At 40.1% G+C, this 24,704-nt stretch overlaps 1 long non-coding RNA gene across 2 annotated transcripts in view; it reads right to left on the bottom strand.

Moving 5' to 3' along the window:
• LOC146401651 (uncharacterized) overlaps window positions 1–16,780 on the bottom strand; it is a 65,467-nt gene extending 48,687 nt beyond the window's left edge. For both annotated transcript variants that reach the window (XR_014810573.1, XR_014810571.1), the window contains exon 1: window positions 16,648–16,780. This is a non-coding gene — a long non-coding RNA (uncharacterized LOC146401651). The remainder of the gene's footprint in view (window positions 1–16,647) is intronic.
• Between the last annotated feature and the right edge of the window lie 7,924 nt (window positions 16,781–24,704).

The raw sequence follows: 24,704 nt of genomic DNA, 5'->3' as shown, positions 1-24,704 counted from the left end.
TTTTTCTATCAACAGTCTGTTCAAGGCAGTCTAGGCTTTTCCTATCATGTACCCCCAGATTTTGCCAGCCTGTACCCAGGATAAAATCCCAAAGTCACTTGTACATTTTTAAGAGCAGTTGAATTTTGCACAGCATGTGTTTTAATGGCAGAGATCCACTCATGTACAGGTTTTTTTTTTTTTTTTTTTTTTTACTAACTTCATACCACAGTACTGAACATTCTGAGGTTGGCTGAATCCATGATGTAAAACCGTGGATATGGAGGAAGCCCAGATACAGAGGGCGAATGATAAATTATACCCAGATTTTTGGCTGTGTAGAGAGTCAGTGCCCCAACTCCCTCAATGTTCAAGGGTCAACTGGATTTGTGATAGCAGAACTCTACTCCAAGCTATCAAAACCTGTATCAGTCAGGGATCCACTAGAGAAACAGAACCAGTTAAACAAATTTATACATATGTAAACATACATATATATATATATACACATAAATAGGAAGTTCCTGTTGTGGCTCAGTGATAATGAGCCCGACTAGTATCTATGAGGATGCGAGTTCTATCCCTGGCCTCGCTCAGGCAGTTAAGGATCCAGTGTTGCTGTAAGCTGTGGTATAGGTTGCAGATATGGCTCAGATCCCATGTTGCCATGGCTGTGGTGTAGGCTGGCAGCTGCATCTCTGATTCAACCCCTGGCCAGGGAACTTCCATATGCCATGGGTGCAGCCCTAAAAGAAAAATGTTTGTGTGTGTGTCTGTGTGTGTGTGTAAAGAAAGAAACAGAGACAGAGACAGAGGCAAAGAGAAAGGAGGGGAGATATTGATAAATTTCAAGGAAATGTCTTAAATAATTGTGGGGCTGGCTGGGCAGGTCTGAAATCCACATGGTAGACATCAGGAAGGGCAAGCAGGAACTCTCAGACACAAGCTGAAGCTTCAGGCCTGAGGCGGAATTTCTTCTTCAGGGAAGCCTCTGCTCAGCTCAATTCGTACAGAACATCTACTGAATGCCAGCAGAAGCATTTAAACCTCCAAAAAGGACAACAACCCCTCCACATAATTGGGTGGAATAAAAGAAAAAAAAAAAGGAGAGAGAGAGAGAAAGGGAATCAGATCGAGACTCACATTCCTGAGAGGAAGCTGCAAAAGAGAAAAGGAATCCTGGGAAGGCACCTAACCGAAGTGGAGATCAGCCGAGATGACGGGACCTCAAAGTCGCTGAGAAAAGTACAGCAGCTGGACTGAGGAGTGCAAAGCAGAGTGATCATCTGCACCACCACCCTGGACACCACGGCCTGAGATGCTCAGACAGGGGCTGGGCACTGAGACTCAGGCTTCAGAAGTCAGTTCCAGGGAAAGGACTAGGCTTGGCTGTGTGGAGACAGCCTGAGGTGCTAGGGATCGGTGCATCACAAGAAGGGAGCAGAACGTCACAGTCAAGGGAACCTGGGAGGAGGTCTGGGCCCACAGGAGAAGCAAGGCGCCATTGTTGGAGAGGGTGAGAGGAGGAGGCGCAGACTGCCATAGAAATCTCTTTCCCTGTGCATGGGTGCACTCTCAGAGAGTGGGATGCCTCTGGCTCAGGCTATAGGTGGCCAGATACCACTTGTTCAGGCTACAGGAGAGCAGGGGCACCTCTTGTGAGAGCTAAGGGCAGTGGTAGGGGTGTGGGGGTGGGGCTTTGTGAGACACGGTGCCTCTTGTGTGACCTACAGGCAGTGGGACAAACCACAGCACTTGTCTCAGAAACCAGAGGGAGGCATGGCCTTCCACCAGTAGAAGTCTGTGAACAGGCTCCACATGCAGCCCTAGTCACCTCAGAGGTCAGCCAAAAAGGGCACTGCAACTGAGTACCACCTGTTGTTGCTTCTCACTCCCCTGGGAACACACTTGCCCTGCTATTGCCACTGCCAAAAGCTTTGGGCAGTGCCCACACATGCTTGATTACCATCCCTTCCCAGGATCTTGCACCTAGGAGCAGCCTGTGAAGCACCTCCTGCATGGGCTAAGTGGGATGGGGTGCTTCCTGCATGGTCTACAGGTGGCAGGGGCAAACCACTGCAGTTGTCTCTGACTCCAGAGGTAGGCATGGCCTGCTACCACTAGGGGTCCATGAACAGGCACCACTTGTGGTCCCAATCACTTCACAGGGCACCAGAGGAGGGCACTGTAACCACCCATTGTTGAGCTTATTCCCCTGGAACTCATACACCCTGACACTGTTACTGCCAAATGCTCCAGGCACTGCCTAAATCTGCTTGAGGCTCATCACCACTCCCCAGGGCCCTGCAACTAGGAGTAGCCTGCACCATCTTTCTGCAGGTTCTTGCTACTATCAAGAGCCCAACAACCAGGCACTGACTAGTAGCCCTACCCATTGCCTCCTTCTCCCTCTAAACACACTCACCACACTGGGGATAACAGCCTGCTCACACCAAAGAAAGATACAGCAAATATTCAAACTCTCATGTCAAAAATAAATAGTAACCCCTCAAAAATATAAAGGGGTGATCTTGCATAAAAAGAGCCCTCCAAGACTATACTTTGACTTCCCTACACTCATAGAAAAAGAAAAACATAAGCAAAATGAAGAAGCTTGGGAACCATTCCTAATTGAAAGAACAGGAAAATTCACCTGAAGCAGCAAACCATGAAACGACCTCTGCAATCTAATAGACACTGAGTTCAAAAGGGAGATAGTGAAAATACTGAAGGAATTAAGGGTGAATATGAAGGAATTAAGAGCAGATATGAACAGTAATGCAGATTGCTTTAGAAAGGAACCAAGAAAAATTAGAAAGCTCATTTGCAGAGATGTGAACTGAGTTAAAGTCACTAAAGAACTGAATGAATAATGCAGAGGAGCGGATTAGTGACTTAGAAGATAGAATAATGGAAATCACCCCATCAGGACTGCAGACAGAAAACCAAATGAAAAGAAAGCAATATGAGAGATCTATGGGATAATATAAAGCAGGCCAATCTATACATAATAGGAGTTCCAGAAGGAGAATAAAAAGGGGATTGAAAATATATTTGAAGAAATTATTTCTGAAAACTTTCCAAATGTAAAGGAAACTGATATCAAGATACAGGAAGCACAGAGGGCCCCAAACAAGCTGAATCTAAATAGACTACAGCAGGAGTTCCCATCGTGGCGCAGTGGTTAACGAATCCGACTAGGAACCATGAGGTTGCGGGTTCGGTCCCTGCCCTTGCTCAGTGGGTTAACGATCCGGTGTTGCCGTGAGCTGTGGTGTAGGTTGCAGACGTGGCTCGGATCCCGAGTTGCTGTGGCTCTGGCTTAGGCCAGTGGCTACAGCTCCGATTCAACCCTTAGCCTGGGAACCTCCATATGCCGCGGGAGCGGCCCAAGAAATAGCAACAACAACAACAACAACAACAACAACAAAAAAGACAAAAAGACAAAAAAAAAAAAATAGACTACACCAAGATATATTACAATAAAAATGGCAAAAGTTAAGGTAAGGAGAGGATTCTAAAGGCAGCAAGAGAAACACAAAGTGTTAATTATAAGGAAACCCCCTAAGGCTATCAGCTGATTTCTCTACAGAAACACTACAGGCCAGAAGAGAGTGGCAAGATATATTCAAAGTTCTAAAAGGGAAAAATTTGAAGCCTAGAATACTCTACAGCAAGAATATCATTTAAAATAGAAGGAGAAATAAAGAATTTATCCAACAAACAAAAGCTAAAAGAGTATAGCAATACCAAACCCATTCTAAAAGAAATACTGAATGGGCTTCTCTAAATAAAAAATAAGTAATAAGAAATAGGATGGAAGAAATCACAACTGGAAAGCAGTCATTTAAATAAGCTAGTATATAGAACTAAAAGGAAAGAGAAAAACCTATTGTAAAAGTGACGATAAAGACAAAGAACAGCAAAAGGACAAACATGAAGATGTTAAACAAGGACTTCAAAATCATGGAATGTGGGGAAGGAAAGTAAGAAAATCTAGACACTTTTTTTTTTTTAAAGAATGTGTTTGAGACTATATGACTATCAGACTAAAGCAAGCAGATATAGGAAGGGGCTAACATATATAAAAAACAGAGCAACCACAAATCAAAACCAAACATTACATTCACAAGAACTCAAGCATAAACTAAATGGAAATCATCCAACAAAAACCATAAAGGAACAAAGGGAAAACACAGAATCAACTGGAAAGCAAAGTTTAAAATGGCAATAAATATATATTTATCAATAGTTACCTTAAATTTCAATGGACTGAATGCTCCAATCGAAGGACACAGAGTGGCAGATTGAATAAAAAAGCAAGAGCCTACAATATGCTGTCTACAAGAGACTCACCTTAGGGCAAAGGACACATATAGACTGAAAGTGAGGGGATGGGAAAAGACATCTCATGCCAATGGACAAGACAGGAAAGCAGGAGTTGCAATACTCATATCAGACAAAATAGACTTTAACATGAAGATCATAAAGAAAGACAAAGAAGGACACCATTTAATGATAAAAGGATCCATTCAAGAAGATGATATTACACTCATCAATATTTATGTCCCTAATATAGGACCACCCATGTATGTACAACAAATACTAACAGGCATAAATGGAGAAATTAATGGGAATACAATCATAGTAGGAGACTTTAACACCCCACTCATATCAATGGACAGATAGACAGATTTTCTCTAGACAGAAAATGAATGAGGCAACAGAGATCCTAAATGACACAATAGGAAAGTTAGACTGAATTGATATTTTCAGGACATAACATCCAAAAAAAACATCAGAATACATATTGTTTTCAAGTGCACATGGAACATGCTCAAGGATCGACCATATACTGGGACACAAAACTAACCTCAACAAATTTAAGAGTATAGAAATTATTTCAAGTATCTTATCTGACCACAATGGCATGAAAGTAGAAGTCAACCAGAGCAAAAGAAATTAGAAAAGAACTGACCACATGCAGAACATGGGTCAATGAGAAAATCAAAAAGGAAATTAAAAATTACCTCAAGACAAATGATAATAAAAACACAACCATTTGAAATCTATGGGATGCTTCAAAAGCAGTAGTTAGAGAGAAATTCGTAGTGATACAGGCCTTCCTCAAGAAGAAAAATCTCAAATCGAAAACTTAACCCAACACCTAAATGAATTAGAAAAAGAAGGACAAACAAAACCTAAAGGCAGCAGAAGGAAGGAAATCATAAAGATCAGGGAGGAAATTAATAAAATAGAGATTCAAAAAGCAATAGAAAAAAATAAAAAAAAACAGTAGCTGGTTCTTTGAAAAGGTAAATGAAATTGACAAACATCTGGCCAGACTCACCAAGGAGAGAAAAACCCAAATAAACAAAATAAGAAATGAAAAAGGAGGAGTTCCTCTTGTGGCACAGCAGAAACAAATCCAACTAGTAACCATGAGGTTGCAGGTTCCATCCCTGGCCTTGCTCAGTGGGTTAAGGATCTGGCATGGCTGTGAGCTGTGGTGTAGGTCACAGACTCATCTCAGATCCCAAGTTGCTGTGGCTGTGGCATAGGCCAGTGCCTGTAGCTCTGATTTGATCCCTAGCCAAGGAACCTCCATATGCTGTTGTGCAGCCTTAAAAAGCAAAATAATAATAACAATAATAATAATAGTAAAAATAAAAAAATTTTGAATAAAAAAAGAAATGAAAAAGGAGAAATCTCAATAGATACTGCAGAAATATAAAAAACCATAAGAGAATACTATGAACAATTATATGCCAACAAATTTGACAACATAGAAGAAATGGACAACTTTCTCAAAACTTACAGCCCAAAAAAACTGAATCAAAAAGAAATAGATCAAATGAACAGGCTGATCACTAGAAATGAAACTGAATATGTAATAAAAACACTCCCTAAAAATAAAAGTCCAGGACTAGATGGCTTTACAGGCAAATTCTATCAAACATACAAAGAGGAATTTATACCCATCCTTCTTAAACTTTTTCAAAAGGGTGAAGAAGAACAAACACTCCCAAAGACATCCCATGAAACCACCATCACCCTAATACCAAAACCAGACAAAGACATTACCAGAAAAGAAAATTATAGGCCAATATCTTATAGACACAATAATTCTCAACAAAATTTTAGCCAACTGAATCCCACAACATATAAAAAAGATCTTACACCATGACCGAGTGGGATTTATCTCAGGTTCACAAGGATGGTTCAACAATCAATCAACATCATATACCACATTAACTAAAGCAAAGTCAAAAACCACATGATCATCTCAATAGATGCAGAAAAAGCATTTGACAAAGTCCAACATCCATTCATGATAAAAACTCTTACCAAAGTGGGTATAAAGGGAACATTCCTTAACATAATAAAAGCCATTTATGACAAATGCACAGCAAATATAGTATTCAATGGAGAAAAGCTGAAAGCCTTCGGGATAAAATCTGGAACAAGACAAGGATGCCCACTCTCACCACTTTTATTCAACATAGTATTGGAAGTCCTAGCCACAGCAATCAGACAAACAAAAGAAATGAAATGTATGCAAATTGGAAGAGAAGAGGTAAAATTGTCACTCTATGCAGATGACATGATACTATATATAGAAAACCCTAAGGACTCCACACAAAAACTACTTGAACTGATCAACAAATTCAGCCAAGTAGCAGGATACAAGATTAACATTCAGAAATTGGTTGCATTTGTGCATACTAACAATGAAATTCTAGAAAAGGAATACAAAATGGGTAAAAGACCTGAATAGACATTTCTCCAAAGAAGATATATAGATGGCCAACAGGCACATGAAAAAAATGCTCAACATCACTAATTATTAGAGAAATGCAAATCAAAACTACTATGAGGTACCACCTCACACCTGTCAGAATGGCCATCATTAACAAGTCAATAAATATAATACCTTTTACAATTGTATCCCAAAAATTAAATACTTAGGAATAAACCTGACCAAGGAGATGACAGACATATGCTGAGAACTATAAAACATTAATCAAGGAAATTAAAGAGGATTCAAAGAAATGGAAGATATTCTATGCTCCTGGTTTGGAAAAAATTAATATTGTAAAAATGGCCACACTACCCAAAGCAATCTACAGATTCAATGCAATCCCTATCAAATTACCCATGACATTTTTCACAGAACTAGAACAAACAACCCAAAAATGTATATGGAACCATAAAACACCCAGAATTGCCAAAGCAATCCTGAGGAACAAAAACCAAGAAGGAGGCATAACTCTCCCAGACTTCAGGCAATATTGCAGAGCCACAGTCATCAACACCATGTGGTACAAGTACAAAAACAGACATACAGACCAATGGAAATAAACCCTGACACCTATGGTCAATTAGTCTTCAACAAAAGAGGCAAGAATATAAAATGGGAAAAAGACAGTCTCTTCAGCAAGTGGGGATGGACAGCTGCATGTACATCAATGAAGCTAGAACACACCCTCACACCATGCACAAAAATAAACTCAAAATGGCTTACAGACTTAAATGTAAGACAAGACACCATCAAACTCCTAGAAGAGAACATAGGCAAAACATCTCTGACCATTAACCTTACAAATGTTTTCTTAGGTCAGACTCCCAAGGCAACAGAAATGAAAGCAAAAATAAACCAATGGGACTTAATCAAACTCACAAGCTTTTGCACAGCAAAGGAAACCATAAAAAAAAAAGAGCCCCACAAAGACAACCCAAGGTATGGGAGAAAATAGTTTCAAATGATGCATATGACAAGGGCTTAATCTCTAAAATATATAAACAACTTACACAACTGAACAGCAAAAAACAAACAACAACAACAAAAAAAAAAAAAACAAGAGCCCAATGGAAAAATGGGCAAAAGACTTGCATGGACATTTCTCCAAAGATATATAGTTGCCCAACAGGCACATGAAAAAATGCTCAACATCACTAATTATTAGAGAAATGCAAATCAAAACTACTATGAGATATCACCTCACACCTGTCAGAATGGCCATCATTAACAAATCAACAAATAACAAATGCTGGAAAGGTGTGGAGAAAAAGGAAACCTCCTGCACTGTTGGTGGGAATGTAATTTGATACAACCATTATGGAAAACACTATGGAGGTAACTCAGAATACTAAATATAGAATACCATATGACCCAGCAATACCACTCTTGGGCATATATCTGGACAAGACTTTCCTTGAAAAAGATACATGCACCCATATGTTCATTGCAGCACTATCGCAATAGCCAAGACATGGAAATAATCTAAATGTCCATCGTCAGATGGATGGATTAAGACGTGGTACATATACACAATGGAATACTACTCAACCATAAAAAAGAACAAAATAATGCCATTTGCAGCAACACAGATGGAACTAGAGACTCTCATACTAAGTGAAGTAAGTCATAAAGAGAAAGACAAATGCCATATGATATCACTTATATCTGGAATCTAATAAATGGCAAAAATGAACCTTTCCATAGAAAAGAAACTCATGGACTTGGAGAACAGACTTGTGGTTGCCAAGGGGAGGGAGAGGGAATGGGATGGATTGAGAGTTTGGGATTAATAGATGCAAACTTTGCATTTGGAGTGGATAAGCAGTGAGACCCTGCTGTATAGCACAGGAAACTATATCTAGTCACTTGTGGTGGAACATGATGGAGGACAATGTGAGAAAAAGAATGTATATGTATGTGTGTGTGTGTGACTGGGTCACTTTGCTATACAGTAGAAAACTGACAGAACACTTTAAAGCAACTGTAATGGAAAAAATAAAAATCATTTAAAAAAAAAAGATTTTTCAACTGAATAAATCAGGCCCACCCATATTTAGGATAATCTCCTTAAAGACAGCTGATTATAGATATAAATCATATCTATAAGACACCTTCAGAGCAACACCTAATCAAATTGATATGTAAAACTGACCATCACACCATGTAAATATATAATGAAAAATATTTAGACAACACCAAAATAGAAAATAATATAATAAAACTTCCAGGAGACCTATCAGCCAGAGACACTGCTACTAACCTCTCCATGAATATCCTCCCATACTTTATTCTATGCAAATACAAATATACACACATTTTAAAAAGAGATCATGGCATAAAATCTGTTATTTTTTACAAAAAATAACTGCTAAAATAGCTGCTATATATATATATATATAATACATATATATATATACATACACACACATATAAATATATAGAGAAAGAGAGTTTTAGAAGTAATACATGCTCACTATGCAGCATTCAGAGAGATATAAAGGAGAAAGTAAATATTATTAAAAGTCCCATCACTCAGATATAAATCATCATAAACCTCTTGGTGTATTTAAAAATTGTTTTCATAGCTATAAAGATAAATATGTATCATTACATATATTTAATTTTAATAGATGTATGCATTTTATTCTATGTATTAGAATTTATTTAACCAATCTTTTCTGGGTGATCCTTGCAGTATCCAGAAATCCTTCTGCTACAAATGACAAAAATCCAACTCAAACTAGCTTATAAGAAACAAAGAAATGTGTTGGTAAAGCTGGGAGGTTAAGGCACAGCTGGCATGAGGAGCCAAATGATGCCCGACTTCTGTCTCTCCAGCTCTTCCTAGGCTCTCTCCATATGCCGTGCACGATGGCTACCAGCTGCTCTATACTGACTTTTTATAGGCCTAACAGTCTGGTGCATAGATTGGTGTTAATTTACCTGTATCCTAACAGAACCCCAATTTTATTTTGGAACACAATGTACCCAGGTAAAAACTAGATTTCTGAGACTTCCATGCAGGCAGGATTCAGTTGTTTCCAAAAATAAAAATCACAAGTAAGGGCAACAAACAAAGCTTTTTAAAGGGTATTGATTTATCATGCATCCTTCTGCCCTTTCCTACTTTTTTCCTACCTGGCACATGAATGTGATTGCTGGAGTGGCAGCAGCCCTCTTATGACCATGAGGTGCCTTTGAGGAGGGATGCTACATGCTAAGAAAGTTAGAGCTAAGAGACAAAAGGATCATAGGTAATTGATGATAATGTGGAACTGCTATACTGTTCTGTACTGCCTATCTCAAACTCATTTTACATGAGAAAACAAGCCCTCCCCACCATCTTGTTTATTCCGTTGTCATTTGAATTTTCTATTCATGTAGCTGACTCACTCTCTAACTGGTATACAACCCCAAGACCTAAAAAGTAGGTCTGTGCAAATAACTCTGGCATAAAAGCCCCAGGAAGAATCTGACTAGTTTGACTTAGATCTATGCCTGCCTTTCCTTGAATCCATGGAAATGGTACATTAGCTAGGATGTATGTTGTCTCAAGAAACAGAAAAGCCCAACATGAAACACCAGCTCAACTGGAACTTTTGCACATTGCTGATGGGAATTTAAAACGGTGTAGCTGCTGAGGAAAACAGTACAGTGGTTCCTCAAAAAGTTAAAAACAGAATTACCATAGGATCCAGCAATTCCACTTCTTCCAAAAGAAGTGAAAATAGGGACTCAAACAGATATTTGTATATCCATGTTCATAGCAGCATTATTCACCATAGACAAAAAGCAGAAGAAACCCAAATTTCCACTGATGGATGAATGGATTACACTTACAGCAGGATATTTATTTTTCAGCTTTACAAAGGAGAGAAATTCCAAAACACGCCATGATATGGATGAACCTTGAACAATATGCTAAGCGAAATAAGCCAGTCACAAAAGGACAAATATTGTATGATTCCACTTATACAAAGTGCTTAGAATAATCAAATTCATAAAGATACAAAGTAAAATGGGGGTTTTTAGGGCCTGAAGGGAGGAGAGAAATGGAGAATTATCATTTAATGGGTTCGGAGCTTGAAAAGAGTTCTGGAGATGGATGCTTTCTACAGCAGCTACACCATTTTACATTTCTGCTAGCATTGCCATGAACATTCATTTAGGTTGTCCTTCATTTCTTTCAAAAATGTTTTGCAGTTTTCAGAGTACAATTCTTGCACTTCTATTAAATTCATTACTATGTATTTTATTCTTTGTTGTTGTTGTTGTTGTTGTTGTTGTTTTTTTTGGAGGGGGGTGCACCCTCGGCATACAGAAGTTCCCAGGCTAGGGGTTGAATCAGAGCTGTAGCCACCGACCTACGCCACAGCCATGCAGGATCCGAGCCACGTCTGCAACCTACACCACAGCTCACAGCAACATGGGATCCCCAAACCACTGAGCGAGGCCAGGGATCAAACCCATGTCCTCATGGATCCTAGTCAGTTTCATTAACAGCTGAGACACGAAGGGAACTCCTATTTTATTCTTTTGTGATGTGATTATACGTGAAATTGTTTTTTAAATTTTATTTTCAGATTTTTTCATTGTTAGTGTATAGAAATACAATAGATGATTGTATATTCACCCTGCTTTCTGCAACTTTGTTGAATGTGTTTATTAGTTCTAGCAGCTTTTAGTGGATGCCTTAGGATTTTCTAAGAACATGTCACCTGAAAATAAAGATAGTTGTATTTCTTTTTTTTACAATCCAGCTATGTTTTATTTCTTTTTATTGCCTAATTGCCCTCGCTAGAACCTCAGCACAATCTCCACAGAGCAGACATTTTTGTTTTAGTCCTTGATCTTAGGAAAAAACATTGTCTTTCACAGTTAAGTATGATTATTAATTTTGGGTTTGTTTTTTTTTTTCAGATATACTTTATAAGGTTGAAAAGTTCCTTACTGCAGAAGGCAGAGTAGTGACTCCCCAAAAAGGCCATCATCCTTGGAACTTGTGACTATGTAAGTTTACATGGCAAAGGGGAATTAAGTTAGCAGATGCAATTAATGTTGCCAATCAGCCAGTTTTATTTATTTCTCATTTTTCAAATTTTTTTTTTTTTTTTACAGCCACACCTTAAGCATATGGAAGTTCCCAGGCTAGGGGTTGAATCAGAGCTGCAGCTGCCAGGACAATACCACATCTGAGCTGCATCTGCGACCTTGCCGCAGCTTGCAGCAACGCCAGATCCTTAACTCACTGAGCGAGGCTGGGGATCAAACCCAAATCCTCATGGATCCTATGTTGGATTTTTAGCCACTGAGCCACCATGAGAAGTCCCAGCCAGTTTTTAAATAGGGAGAATCACTGGAATTATCATGGTGGGCACAGTGTAATCACAAATGACCTTAAATGTGGAAGCAGGAGAGCAGAAAAGTACAAGCAAGAGATGTGACAGTGGAAGCAGGGCCAGAGAATGCTATGTTGCTGGCTTTGAACATGGGGGAAGAGGACCACTAGCCAAGGGATACAGGCAACTTCTAGCATCAGGAAAATGGAAGGAAATAGATCTCTCCAGGAGCCTTTGGATGGACACAAACATGCTGATGCCTCACATTTTATCCCAGGAGCCCACACATGTCAGACTTCTGCATTTGTGTTGTTTAAGCCACAAGTTTGTGGTAATTTGTTACAGCAGCAATAAAAAATGAATGCATCTTCTATTCTACTTTGAGTATTTTTATCACAAACAATGGGTTGATTTTTTTTTAAAGCCTCACTTAATGCATTCCAAGGAACAAAGAATATTTTAAAATCATCCAATAAGAAAACAATGTGTTTCCTACCATGAAAAGTGAACTAGATTGGCACTGGACTTTTTTCCATGATACTAAGTACGGAGGTGACGATGCTCACAGACTTCTGAGGGTAGAGGATTGGTCCTGAAGAGTCTATGGCAAATCAATGGCTGTCCACATGTAAGGACAGAGAAAAACATGCTCAGACACACAAGGTCTGGGAAGGATGCCACTCATGTATTCTTTCAAAAGTTTTTCTCAAAGAAGAATTTCATCCAATGAAAAGTAAGAATAAAGGGATCAAGAAAGGAGGGATATGAAAAAGTGAAATACAGAGTTAAATCTAAATGCTGATTCTCCAGTTGTAAATTACAAGGCAAAGGTTTTAAAAAAAATTCTTTAAGGAGGAGTTCCCATTGCGGTGCAGTGGAAGCAAATCTGACTGGTATCCGTGAGGATGAGGGTTCAATCCCTGGCCTCACTCAGTGAGTTAGGAATCCAGTGTTGCTACGATGTAGGTCGCAGACTTGGCTTGGATCCTGTGTTGCTGTGGCTGTGGTGTAGGCCAGCAGCTGTAGCTATGATACGACCCCTAGCCTGGGAATTTCCATATATCGAGAGCGCAGCCCTAAAAGCAAAAAACAAAAGAAAAAAAAAGTTTCTTTAAGGAGACGGATATAAGATGTCAAACAAAATCAGTAGAACTCTGGAAGTCTTAAACAAGATTGTAGGGCAGCAGAGGAGGTAAGAACTGACAGTTGCCAACAGTCATTTCTTGTTGAGCAGGGAACTCTTGGAGAAATGTAGGCTCAAATATTTTTGTTACAAATTGTAAGGTAAAGGTAACCATAGATAAGTCAGAAATAGAATATGTAGCTTTCAAATCCTAAAAGGAAAAAAAAAAATAGAGCGAAGGAAACAAAGCCATTATGAGAGGTAAGAGGTGACAGAAAAGAAACAAACAAACAAAATACATTAAAGTTACCATTAAAAGTACCATAAATTACCATAAAAATGTAAGAGGACTAATTCTAAGAAAAGATAAATATTGAGATTGGGAAGGTGAAACGAGCTGTCAACTACAGTCTAGGGATCTGCCTAAAAACAAAATGACATAGCCATTTTGAAAACAGAAAGATGGACAAATACATTCCAGGTCAAAATAAACAACAAAAATCTGAGTCCCAAAACTAATTTTAGACAAAGAAGAGTTGGCGCTAAAAGAAAAGGACAGTTAGAGAAGAGACACTATTGGTAAGATAATCTAACAGCAACTGCCAACTCCTTCATCTTTTCCTTCCTTAAATGAAGAGGGTAGAAAAGCTTAATACTCACTTCACATTTCCAGCATCCCCTATAGCAGTGTGACTAGGATTGCCAGATTATGCAAATACAAACAAAGGATGCCAAGTTCAACTTGTATTTCAGATAAACCACAAATAATTTTTAGTGTAAGTATGTCTTGGCTGATATTTGGACACATTTATGATAAAAAATTATTGGTTGTTTATCTCAAATTCACATTGAACCAGGAAACCTATATTTTATTTGGCAAACCCACAGGTTACCAGCTCTAGCCAATGAGACATTAGTAGAAGTGACTAAGATGGCACTGCATCTCAAATTGACCTGCAGATTCAATGCAATCCCCAAATTCCAGCTGCCTTTTCTTTCTTCAGAAACTGATCCTAATGTGTATAGAAAAGCAAGAGACCCAAAATTATAAATTAATCTTGCAAAGGAAGAATAAAATTGGAGGATTCAGACTTCTCAATTTCAAAACTTACTACAAAGCTATAGTAATCAAGTCAGTGTGGTGCTGCCAGTAGGGTAGATATATAGATCAATGAAATGGAACTGAGAATCCAGAAGTAAATTCTTACATTTATAGTCAATTGATTTTCCAAATGCATTCCAAGACAGTCAAATGGGGGAAAGAATCATCTTTGTAACAAATAGAGCTAATGGAATTAGACAGCCACACGTAAAGCAATGGCTAATACTTCATACAATAAGTATTACTCCTACTTCATACTGTATACACAGTATGATGTCAAAAATGGTTAATAGAGCTAAAACTATAAAACTATGATAAGAAAACAAAGTACATTTTTGTGATATTGGGTTAGACAAAGCCTTCTTAGATATGACACCAAAAGCACAAATGACTAAAGACAAAATAGACAAACTGAACTTAAAAGCAAACTTAACATGTTTGTGCTTCAGAGGATACTGTTAAGAAAATTAAAGGACAGCTCACAGGGCAAAAATATTTGCAAATCACATATCTAAGAAGAGTCTAGGATCTAGAATATATAAAGAATCCTTACAACTCAACAATAAAAAGAAAAACAACCCAATTAAAAAATAGCCAAAGAATTTGAATAAATATCTTCAAAGAAGCTATACAAGTGGCCAATAAGCGCATGAAAGAATGAACATCATTAGCATCAAAGAAATGCAAACAAAAACCACAATGAGATGTCATTTCATACCCACTAAGATGGTTAAAATAAAAAACTAGGCACTTTGCCATACAGCAGAAATGATCACATTATAAATCAACACAATAAAACTTAAAAAAAAAAAAAACCAGGCAATAGCAAGTGTTGGTGAGGATGTGGAGAAATTGAAACACTCATATGTTGCCATTGGGTTCATAGAGCCGCTGTGGAAAACAATTGAGCATTTCCTCCAAATGTTAAACATAGAGCTACCCTACGATGCAGAAATTTCACTCCTAGGTATATATATATGCCCAAGAGAAATGAAAACATACATACACACAAAAATTTGTACACAAATGTTCATAGCAGTGTTACTCATAACAGCCAAAAAGTGGAAACAATCCAAATTTCCATGAAGTAATGAATTGATTAATAAAATGTGGTATGATCTATACAATGGAATATTATTCAGCCGTAAAAAGAAATACTGAAACATACTACATCATGGATGGACCTTGAAAACATGCTAAGTGAAAGAAGCCAGTCACAAAAAGCCAATCTTTTCTGATTCCATTTATATGAAATGTCCAGAATAGGCAAAAATAAAAAGTATATTATTGGTTACCTAAGTCTGGGGGAGTGGAACAGTGGGAGGTAGAGAATAAGAAATGACTTCCAATAAGTGTGGGGTTTCACTGTGAGGTAATGAAAATGTTCTGTAGTTAATAGTTTGCTTAACTGTGAATATACTAAAAACCTATTGCAGACTATGTGAATTATATCTTAACACAGCAGTTAACAAGATTGAGCTGGCCTTTCCTCTCATTTGGTGTCCTTTTGATCCAAAGATGATCTGCATTTTGTTTGATAATTTTATCTGCACTTGCTTATTTACCTACTTCTGGAACTTCTGTTACATATAGTATATTTCCAACATCCATCCTTCATTCAAGACCATGACATCACATAGCCCAGAAGCCCCCATTCACAGGTGGTGAAAGATGCGCCCCCAACCCACCTCCCAACCCGCGCCCACCCCCGCACCTCTCCCCTCATGGAGTTTTGCCTCATCATGGCCTTTTCTGTGCCCCTTACCATTTGTTGTTTCTAAAAATTTCCCTCTGTCTCTTTCTTAAAGGTTTTGGGAGAATCCCTTAGGGCTGTCCTCAGAGTGGTGACAAAATCTGGTCACTCATCAAAATGACCTCCAGAAAATTTAAGTTAAAGATGTGGATTCCAAGCCCTCACCCCATGATTCTGGTTCTGTAAGTCTGGGGGAGGGTCCAGGGACTTTTTAAAAATTATTATTAAAATCCCCTGGAAGATTGGTGTCTTTAATTCTGCAAGTTGGGCATTTAGAAACCACTTTTATAACAAACTCTTCATTCTATAATATCTATTTTGCCATTTACTACTCTGCTGAGTATTTTAACCATTTTTTTAATCTCTAAGAACTTTTCGTTGTTCTCAGACTGCTCCTTTTTCATGACTTTTTTTTTTTTTTTTCTATTTTAACACTGCAGTGTCCTCTCACATCTCACTGAGAATACTAATTAGAGGGGTTTTTGTTGGGTTGTTTTTTTTTTTAGTTCTTTTTTCTGTATAGTTTCTGCGTGTGTCCAGAGTACTCACATTTTAAGAGACTTTTCTTCTGCCTTGGTGGCTCTCATCAGGGCTGCGAAGGCTTGGTGTGGCGCACCACTCTGTTTACGAACCCAGCAGGAAGCAGACTCCATTTAAGTGAAGATCGCTCCCTGGCATTGCTGGAACTCTCCATCAACAATCACCCAACAAACACTCATCCAGCATTTTCCTCACAGTGGTTGTCCATCTTGGCTGCAAATTAGAATCACCTAGAGAGCATTTATAAACTGCAGTGCCTGGGCTACACCCAGAGCAATGTAACCAGGACTCTCCAGAGCTGAGTTCCGGGGACCAGGGCATTTGAAAAGCTTCCCAGGTGATTCTCATGTGTACTTAAGGTTGCAAACTGTGGGTTAATCGAAATCAACATGTTTCAAACGTTCCTGTGATGTGAATCCCCTAGGGGGTCTTAGTAAAAAGCAAGTCCTGATTCATGAAGCGTGGCATGGTGCTTCAGATTCTGCATTTCCAACAAGCTTGCCTGTGAAGCTAATGCTACTGGTTTCTGGGAACCACATTCTGAATATTAAGAGTCTAAAGCAGTGGGTCGCGTGGTGAGATGTCCCGAGCAGCAGCAGCAGGATCACCTGGAAACTTGTTAGAAATTCAGGTTCTCCGTGAATTTCTCATGAATCAGAAACTCAGGTAATGTGGCCCAGCATCTGCGATTCTGATGCTTGCTCAGGTTTGAAAATCTACCGCATACGTCTCCACGTGTGGGCCTCTGACCACCTTCATCAGAATCACCCGGCTTTATGACAGGCAGACTCGTGGACCCCCACCCCAGCCCAGTTAATCAGACTCTCAGAGGGTGAAGCCTCAATTCCGCATGTTTTACAAGCTTCCCAGGTGATGCTCCTGCATGCTAACTTTAAAAGCTACCAAGTCTCACCCTTGCTAGGCTTCTGAAGATATTTTAATGTCCTAATACAGAAGCACTTTTGGTTATTTCACTTCCCCAGGCTATTTCTACCCAGTTAATTACCTGTGTAGAAGCTGAACATGATTAATTCAGGTGGATACCATCTTGGAAGTCTCATGGAACCCTATAATTATGTGTGAAATACACATTTAATTTAAACACAGGGGCAAAGATTACCCTGATGATGCTCAGAGGCCTAAGGGTGTCAAGAGCAGATTTTGAACAGGGCATGGGAGCTGTTTCTTCCTCAGCTTATGCCACAGCCATCTGGTGCCAGTAGAATTCTCTAGATCTGGGTTCATGGGTCCCCAGTCAGTCTTTATGGCATTCAATTAGGTCTTAATGTCACTGGTGGGCCTAAGCTCAGAGAAAAGACAGCAGAGTCCCGCAGATAATACTCAGCAGAGGTCTAGATGTAATTATTTGGATAACTTGACCACAAAATGTGCCAAATGAAATGCGTTTTATTTCCCCCAAGTGGATTTTTGGGGCCTGAGTGATCAAAATCTCCTTGGTCTCTAGTTTTGGTTCTTGCAGTAACTTGGTCTCTGTTTTTGCAAAGTATGTTTTAGTGTGCTATCCTATGATGTGTTAAACAAATGGAGAGATTAGGGTTCAGGAATTCTCTTTTTCCTCTGTACTGGCCAAGCATTTCAAATAATTTGGCTTTAGTTTCAGTGTTCCTTTGGAGAGTTGATATGGGGATTTTTTGTGGGTTTGTGTGTGTGTGTGTGTGTGTGTGTAATGCCTTCGGCCAAAAAAAAAAAAAAAAAAAAGAAAAGAAAAGAAAAATCAACTCCAAAGTGCCAAAGGAACAGCCAAAGCAACTCCATAACGGCCCCCCCACCCCTGGGCAGAAAAAGTAAAATCCAAACAACACAAAATAACTCAATAGACCCTCCCCGAACTAACTGAAAACAGTTCTCAGGAGAGTGTTTCCTACCTCGGCTTTCTCTGTGCTACTGGGTCCTGGCTGAGGCTGCAAAGGGGCCAGGCCTCGGCACCTCCTTGCTTTTGATTGCTGTTTATCCCCCCGAAACATGATTGTCTATAATTATGTATAATCTCTCCCTTGTTTACTCTTTTCCACCGAACCTTGAATGTTGTTCAATCTCTCTGTGCTCTGCCCGGGCCCAGCGAAGAAACATTGCCTGCTTTTCATTTTTGTTTTTTCTGTTTGTTTTTTAAGTAATAAAGGTATTAGGTCTCCCTTTGTCCCTTCATTCTCCAAACCCTAACATTCTGGCCATTCCTGAATTGGCTCATGCAACATCGATTGAGGGCCAACAGAGGGTTAAGTGCCTTGGAGGAGTCAGAAGTGAAACCAAAAGGACCTGGCTCCCAAGGATTTACCAGAATTGGAGCCTTTTGTATAAAATGTGTGATAACATATGGAGAGCATGTAATTGAGATAATAAGGGGAAGAAATAACACTACTCATCTTTTCTTAACCGACAACACATCACTTGTCAATATTTCCACTTTTCAGCCATTTGGTGGTTTAATTTCCGACCCTGAATTAATCTTCAATATCTGAGTTTCCTGGAGGAAGGGTTCCGTGAGTATCCTATCTGCCTTATTCCACTACAAGCCACCCCTGCTGCCCTGTTTTAAAGAAAGAGAAGCTGTGTTCTCTACATGCAAAGCAGATTCCCTAAGGCCAGAACAGGCACATGGATACGTGTTTACCAGAATATCAATTGTACTTGCAGCCAGTGTGGTCACATAGGACCTTGTGTTCAGACAGACCCTGTGCTGGGTCGAATGCCCTGCTGTCACCTCTGCAATGTTCTTCGTGCTTTTTGAACAAAGGCCAGGCATTTTTATTTTGCATTGTGCCCCCTCAAAATACGTATCTATTCCTATAGTTACCCCAGGACCCATCGTCCTAAGGCATTCTCATCTGACCTGGAGCAAAAGGGAATGGCAATTCATCCTGTCTCTGATGGCACAGAGAGCATGGGCAAAGAGAAAAGTCTGTGTGTGTTCATGTGCTAATGACTTTTGTGGCACTCCTCCAGCCCGTGTTTAGATTTCTTTAACATGCCTATTAATCTTGTCAAGTTCCAGCTTAGCTCCTCTGAAATAGAACTGACCCCAGAAATAGCCTGGCCGTGGGTTGTCCGGGCCCTGCCACCTTTCTTGGGGCTTCCTGCTCACGGAGGGCACTCTGAAGGGGACATCTGTCTCCCGTGGAAGGAAGCTGTTAATTCCCAGGATTGAGTTTAGAGGACAGACTTGAGTGTAAATAACACTTCCTGAGGGGAGTGGTGAGGGGGTTTGATAAACCATGTCTAAAGGGAAGGGAGGTGGAGCCTGTTGGCTAAATCACCAGAGAATTACATAAAGGGAAACCAGGGTCCACTCCCTAAAACCTTAATTTATATGGAGTTCCCGTCGTGGTGCCGTGGTTAACGAATCCGACTAGGAACCATGAGGTTGCGGGTTCGATCCCTGCCATTGCTCAGTGGGTTAACAATCCGGTGTTGCCATGAGCTGTGGTGTAGGTCACAGATGCGGCTCAGATCTGGCATTACTGCCGCTATGGTGTAGGCCGGCAGCTACAGCTCCGATTTGACCCCTAGCCTGGGAACCTCCATATGCCGCGGGAGCAGCCCAAGAAACGGCAAAAAAAAAAAAAAGAAAGGAAAAAAACCCTTAATTTCTAGGATCCAAAAGCAGAGAGGGGACGATTACTTCCCAAGCTGGGAAGAGGTTCAGCCCCATCTCCTGAAAGGACTCTGGGAGAGAAAGAAGCCCCCAGGGCGGTCTACATGGCCCAGTGGTGAAGGAGAAAAGTGCATTTTCCTTTGACACAGCCCTTTGAGTTGTCTTATAAGGTTTGCTTTGTATCTGGTGAGGCAAGTATTGGCAAGGGAATAAGTATGAAAAAGAAAAAAAAAAAAAAGGAGCAAAATCTTGAAAGCCAAAGTTTTAAAAAGCCTGGAAGAAAATACACCAAAATGTTACAGCACTTCATTCCGGATAGTAGGATGATGATTAGGAGTCTCTCCCCACCCCTGCCCTTTTTTTACTTCTGGCTTTTCCAAAAATCTTACAGAGATAACCTTACTGTTTTCATATTATAAAAAGTTTAGGAGTTCCCATTGTGGCTCAGCAGAAAAGAACCTGACTAGTATCCATGACGATGCAGGTTCGATCCCTGGCCTTGCTCAGTGGGTTAAGGATCTGGTGTTGCCATGAGCTGTGGTGTAGGTCACCAATGCGGCTCAGATCTGGCGTTGCTGTGGCTCTGGCATAGGCCAGCATCTACAACTCTGATTTGACCCCTAGTCTGGGAACCTCCATATGCCACGGGTGTGGCCCTAAAAAAAAAAAAAAAAAAAAAAAAAGACAAAATAAAATAAAAATAAGTTTATCTGACAACTTTTTAAAAATGGAAGGGTTATAATTTTTTTTTCTTTTTTGTCTTTTTGCCTTTTCTAGGGCTGCTCCTGCAGCATATGGAGGTTCCCAGGCTAGGGGTCTCATAGGAGCTGTAGACGCCAGCTTACACCACAGCCAGAGCAACTTGGGATCCCAGCTGCGTCTGTGACCTACACCACAGCTCACGGCAACGCCGGATCCTTAACTCACTGAGCAAGGGCAGGGATCGAACCTGCAACCTCATGGTTCCTAGTCAGATTTGTTAACCATTGAGCCACAATGGGAACTCCAGAGTTTTTAAATAGAGAGGCACAGGCGCACATTTAAGCCTGCTTGGGGCATCTGCTGAAGCTGAGAGCTTGTCTCCTGTCTGTTTCCAGCACTAAGCCTTAATGAAGAAGGTAGAAAATCATTGACTTACATGTCTCGCTTCAATATTTTTAAATCTTGGGGGATATTTGTATGCAAATAGGAGCGTGAGCTCAGGGCTGGCAGGATTCATTTGTACCTGCTGAACATTCATTCCCACCTGAGTCTCCAAGTCATTCCTCGGCACTTTCCAGAGTGGGGGGATCAAAGCCAGAAAAAGCTGGCTGCGGCACGGGGCTGTCGAGCAGACCTCGGGGCAAATCTGTCCATATGACCTGATACATCAATAGTTGGCTTCTAGACCCCATGATCTGGTAAAGATGAGATCAAGTCAGAAAGATCTTCTGCCCCAAGGTAGACCCTTTAAGTCAAAGAGAAGTCACAGGGACACGGGCTACCCACTTTTACACCAGCCAGAGCGGCATGAGGACTATCGTCGTAAATTGCCTGGCAAGCGTGAATACCGATGTTTGCAAGAAAGTCTTTCAACATTTTTTTTTTCCCCCTGAGAAGTTTTGGTGGCTCTTTCAAGTACCAATTATAAATTTCCAAAGCCCAGACATTTGGGTGCCAGTCTGAAACAGGGACTGTTCATGCTAAGACTTGTAGCAAATTGCAACAGTTTGGAAAGTGGGCGGTTTGTTTCCCAGAGTTCAAGCAGGGACTGCAGTTGCCAGTGGCATCACTTCGAGATGCTTCTTAACAGCCCTCTTAGCTAGTCCAAGATGGAAAACAGCTTTCATAAGCTCCCGAAAGGGGCTGGCTGGAGGAAGGACCGGCGGGAGATGGAACTCTCCGGCCTGCGGGCTCTAGGCTCATCAATAAAAAAGTAACTGCTAAATGCAGCTTCCAGCTATGAGGGATATAAATGAACACTATGTTCTTCCAAAGGCCTCTAATCTGACGTGCTCCTGGATGATACATATGTATGTGTTACATTTATCTATAAAGAGTCAGGACTTGTGGATGTCCCTTTATGGCTTACAAGTCAAAATGTGTGCAGCCCTGGAAGTTAACTTCACAGGTTATGGCCTGGTTTCAGACAAAAATCCCTGGGCTGTCACTGAGAGATTCAGTAAGAAAAAAAAAAAAAAAAAATGGTGCAGAACGCCTCAGGATGGCAGCATATTAACTTGGGTAAACACCAGCATGCTGTGTGTCTTATACATGTACATACATGTATGTTTATACTTCAGTCAGGTGAACAGCACCACCAAACTGGTATTTAAGTGATTAAGTACATTTGCAATTTTATTGATTCTGTAAGAGGAGGCCTGTGAAAGGAGGGCTGGGCGAGCAGAAAGAGTATATAGGGGGCAAACAAGAGAAGGATGTGCTGCCTCCCTGAGTGGCTGGGAGGTCCTGGGCCTGGAGGAAAATTCTTGGATTCTCCCCACTAAAGGCTGCTGGTTTATCTGAACAGAGAGATTCCAAAGACCTCGGGGCAAATCTGTCCATATGACCTGATACATCAATAGTTGGCTTCTAGACCCCATGATCTGGTAAAGATGAGATCAAGTCAGAAAGATCTTCTGCCCCAAGGTAGACCCTTTAAGTCAAAGAGAAGGCACAAGCTTCTTTCTAACTCATGAGGTCCCCTGAAGCAGTAAATAAGAGACCAATCAGTGGGTGGGCACAGAAGGTCAACTTGAATTTTTTTTTTTCTTTTTCTTTTGTCTTCTTAGGGCCACATCCATGGCATATGGTGGTTCCCAGGCTAGGGGTCTAATCGGAGCTGTACCTGCCGACCTATACCACAGCCACAGCAATGCGGGATCCTTAACCCACTGAGCAAGGCCAGGGATCAAACCTGAAACCTCATGGTTCCTAGTAGGATTTGTTTGCACTGTGCTATAGCAGGAACTCCTCAACTTGAATTTTGACACAAGGTGGTACCACTCAAAGTGGGAGTCAGCAGAACCAGAGAAAATTCCTCAAGAAAAGTTCTAAAAATAAACAAAAACCTTAGTATGGCCCTCTTTTCAATAGGCATCTGTAAGGACTGTAACATTAGCTGTACATGAGGCTTTGGCCTCAAGGAAAAACCCAAGAGAAGATGTGACCCAGGGAGCTCTGGCAGTTGAAGGGCAGGTCTCGAAGGCTTCAGAGCTTCTTCTGTTGGTGGAAGGCTGGGGCTGGGGGTAACAGGAGAAACAAGGGCTATTTGGGAAAGGGTGACAATGACTTGAAGAGCTTATTGCTAAATATTGCTAACTTGAAAGTTACAGGACAGAAAGCATGGACTGTGACATCAAAGAGCTCTGACTTCATCACCTACAACCTCCCTGAACTTGGCTTAGTTAAACAATTTTAGCCTCAGTTTCTTCATCTTTCACATGTGTATAATGAAATCTACCTCATGGGGCTGTTGGGAGCATTTAATAACAAAATACTGGCAGAGAGTAGGCCTTCAAGAAATACTAATTCCCTTTTCTTCCTTTCTCTCTCCTTCTTGATTCAAATCACTTATTCTTTCTTTTCTTTTTTCTTTTCTTTCTTTTTTTTTTTTTTTTTGGTCTTTGGTCTTTTTAGGGCTGCACCTGTGGCATATGGCGGTTCCCAAGCTAGGGGTCTAATCGGAGCTACAGCTGCCGGCCTACACCACAGCCACAGCAACACCAGATCCCAGCCACGTCTGCGACCTACACCACAGCTCATGGAACCCACAACCTCATGGTTCCTAGTCGGATTCGTTTCTGCTGCGCCACAATGGGAACTCTGTATTCTTTTTTTTTTAAATTAGAGAATAGTTGATTCACAATATTATATTATTCTCTGGTATACGACATAGCGATTCATGATTTTTAAAGAATATACTCTATTTATAGTTATAATAAAATATTGACTGTATTCCCTGTGCTGTACAATATATTCTTATAGCTTATTTATTTTATACATAGTTCTTTGTACCTCTTAATCCCCTATACCTATCTTGCCCCTTCCCTCTTCCTTCTCCCTGCTGGTAATCACTGGTTTTTTTTTTTTTTTTTCCTTCTATATCTGTTTTTTTTGTGTTATATTCACTAGCTTGTTGTACTTTTTAGATTCCGCATATAAAATATCATATACTATTTATCTTTCTCTTTCTAACTTACTTTACTAATCATAAAACTCTCTAAGTCCATCCATGTTGTTTCAAATGGCAAACTTTCATTCTTTTTATGACTGAATAGTATTCAATTGCATAGCTATACCAAACCCTCTTTATCCATTCATCTGTTGATGGACCCTTAGGTTGCTTCCATATCTTGATTATTGTAAGCAATTCTGCTATGAACATTAGGGTGCATGTATTTTTTGAATTAATGTTTTCATTTTCTTTGGATATATATACCCAGGAGTGAAATTGCTGGATCACATGGTAGCT

The sequence above is a fragment of the Sus scrofa genome, chromosome 7 (assembly GCF_054392235.1).
Source record: "Sus scrofa isolate SSC_HxYL_T2T_F1_AM1 chromosome 7, Sscrofa_HxYL_maternal_Yorkshire_Landrace_v2.0, whole genome shotgun sequence".
Classification (NCBI taxonomy): domain Eukaryota; kingdom Metazoa; phylum Chordata; class Mammalia; order Artiodactyla; family Suidae; genus Sus; species Sus scrofa.
Note: the sequence above shows the minus strand (reverse complement) of the source record. Positions and strands in the feature narration are given on the sequence as shown.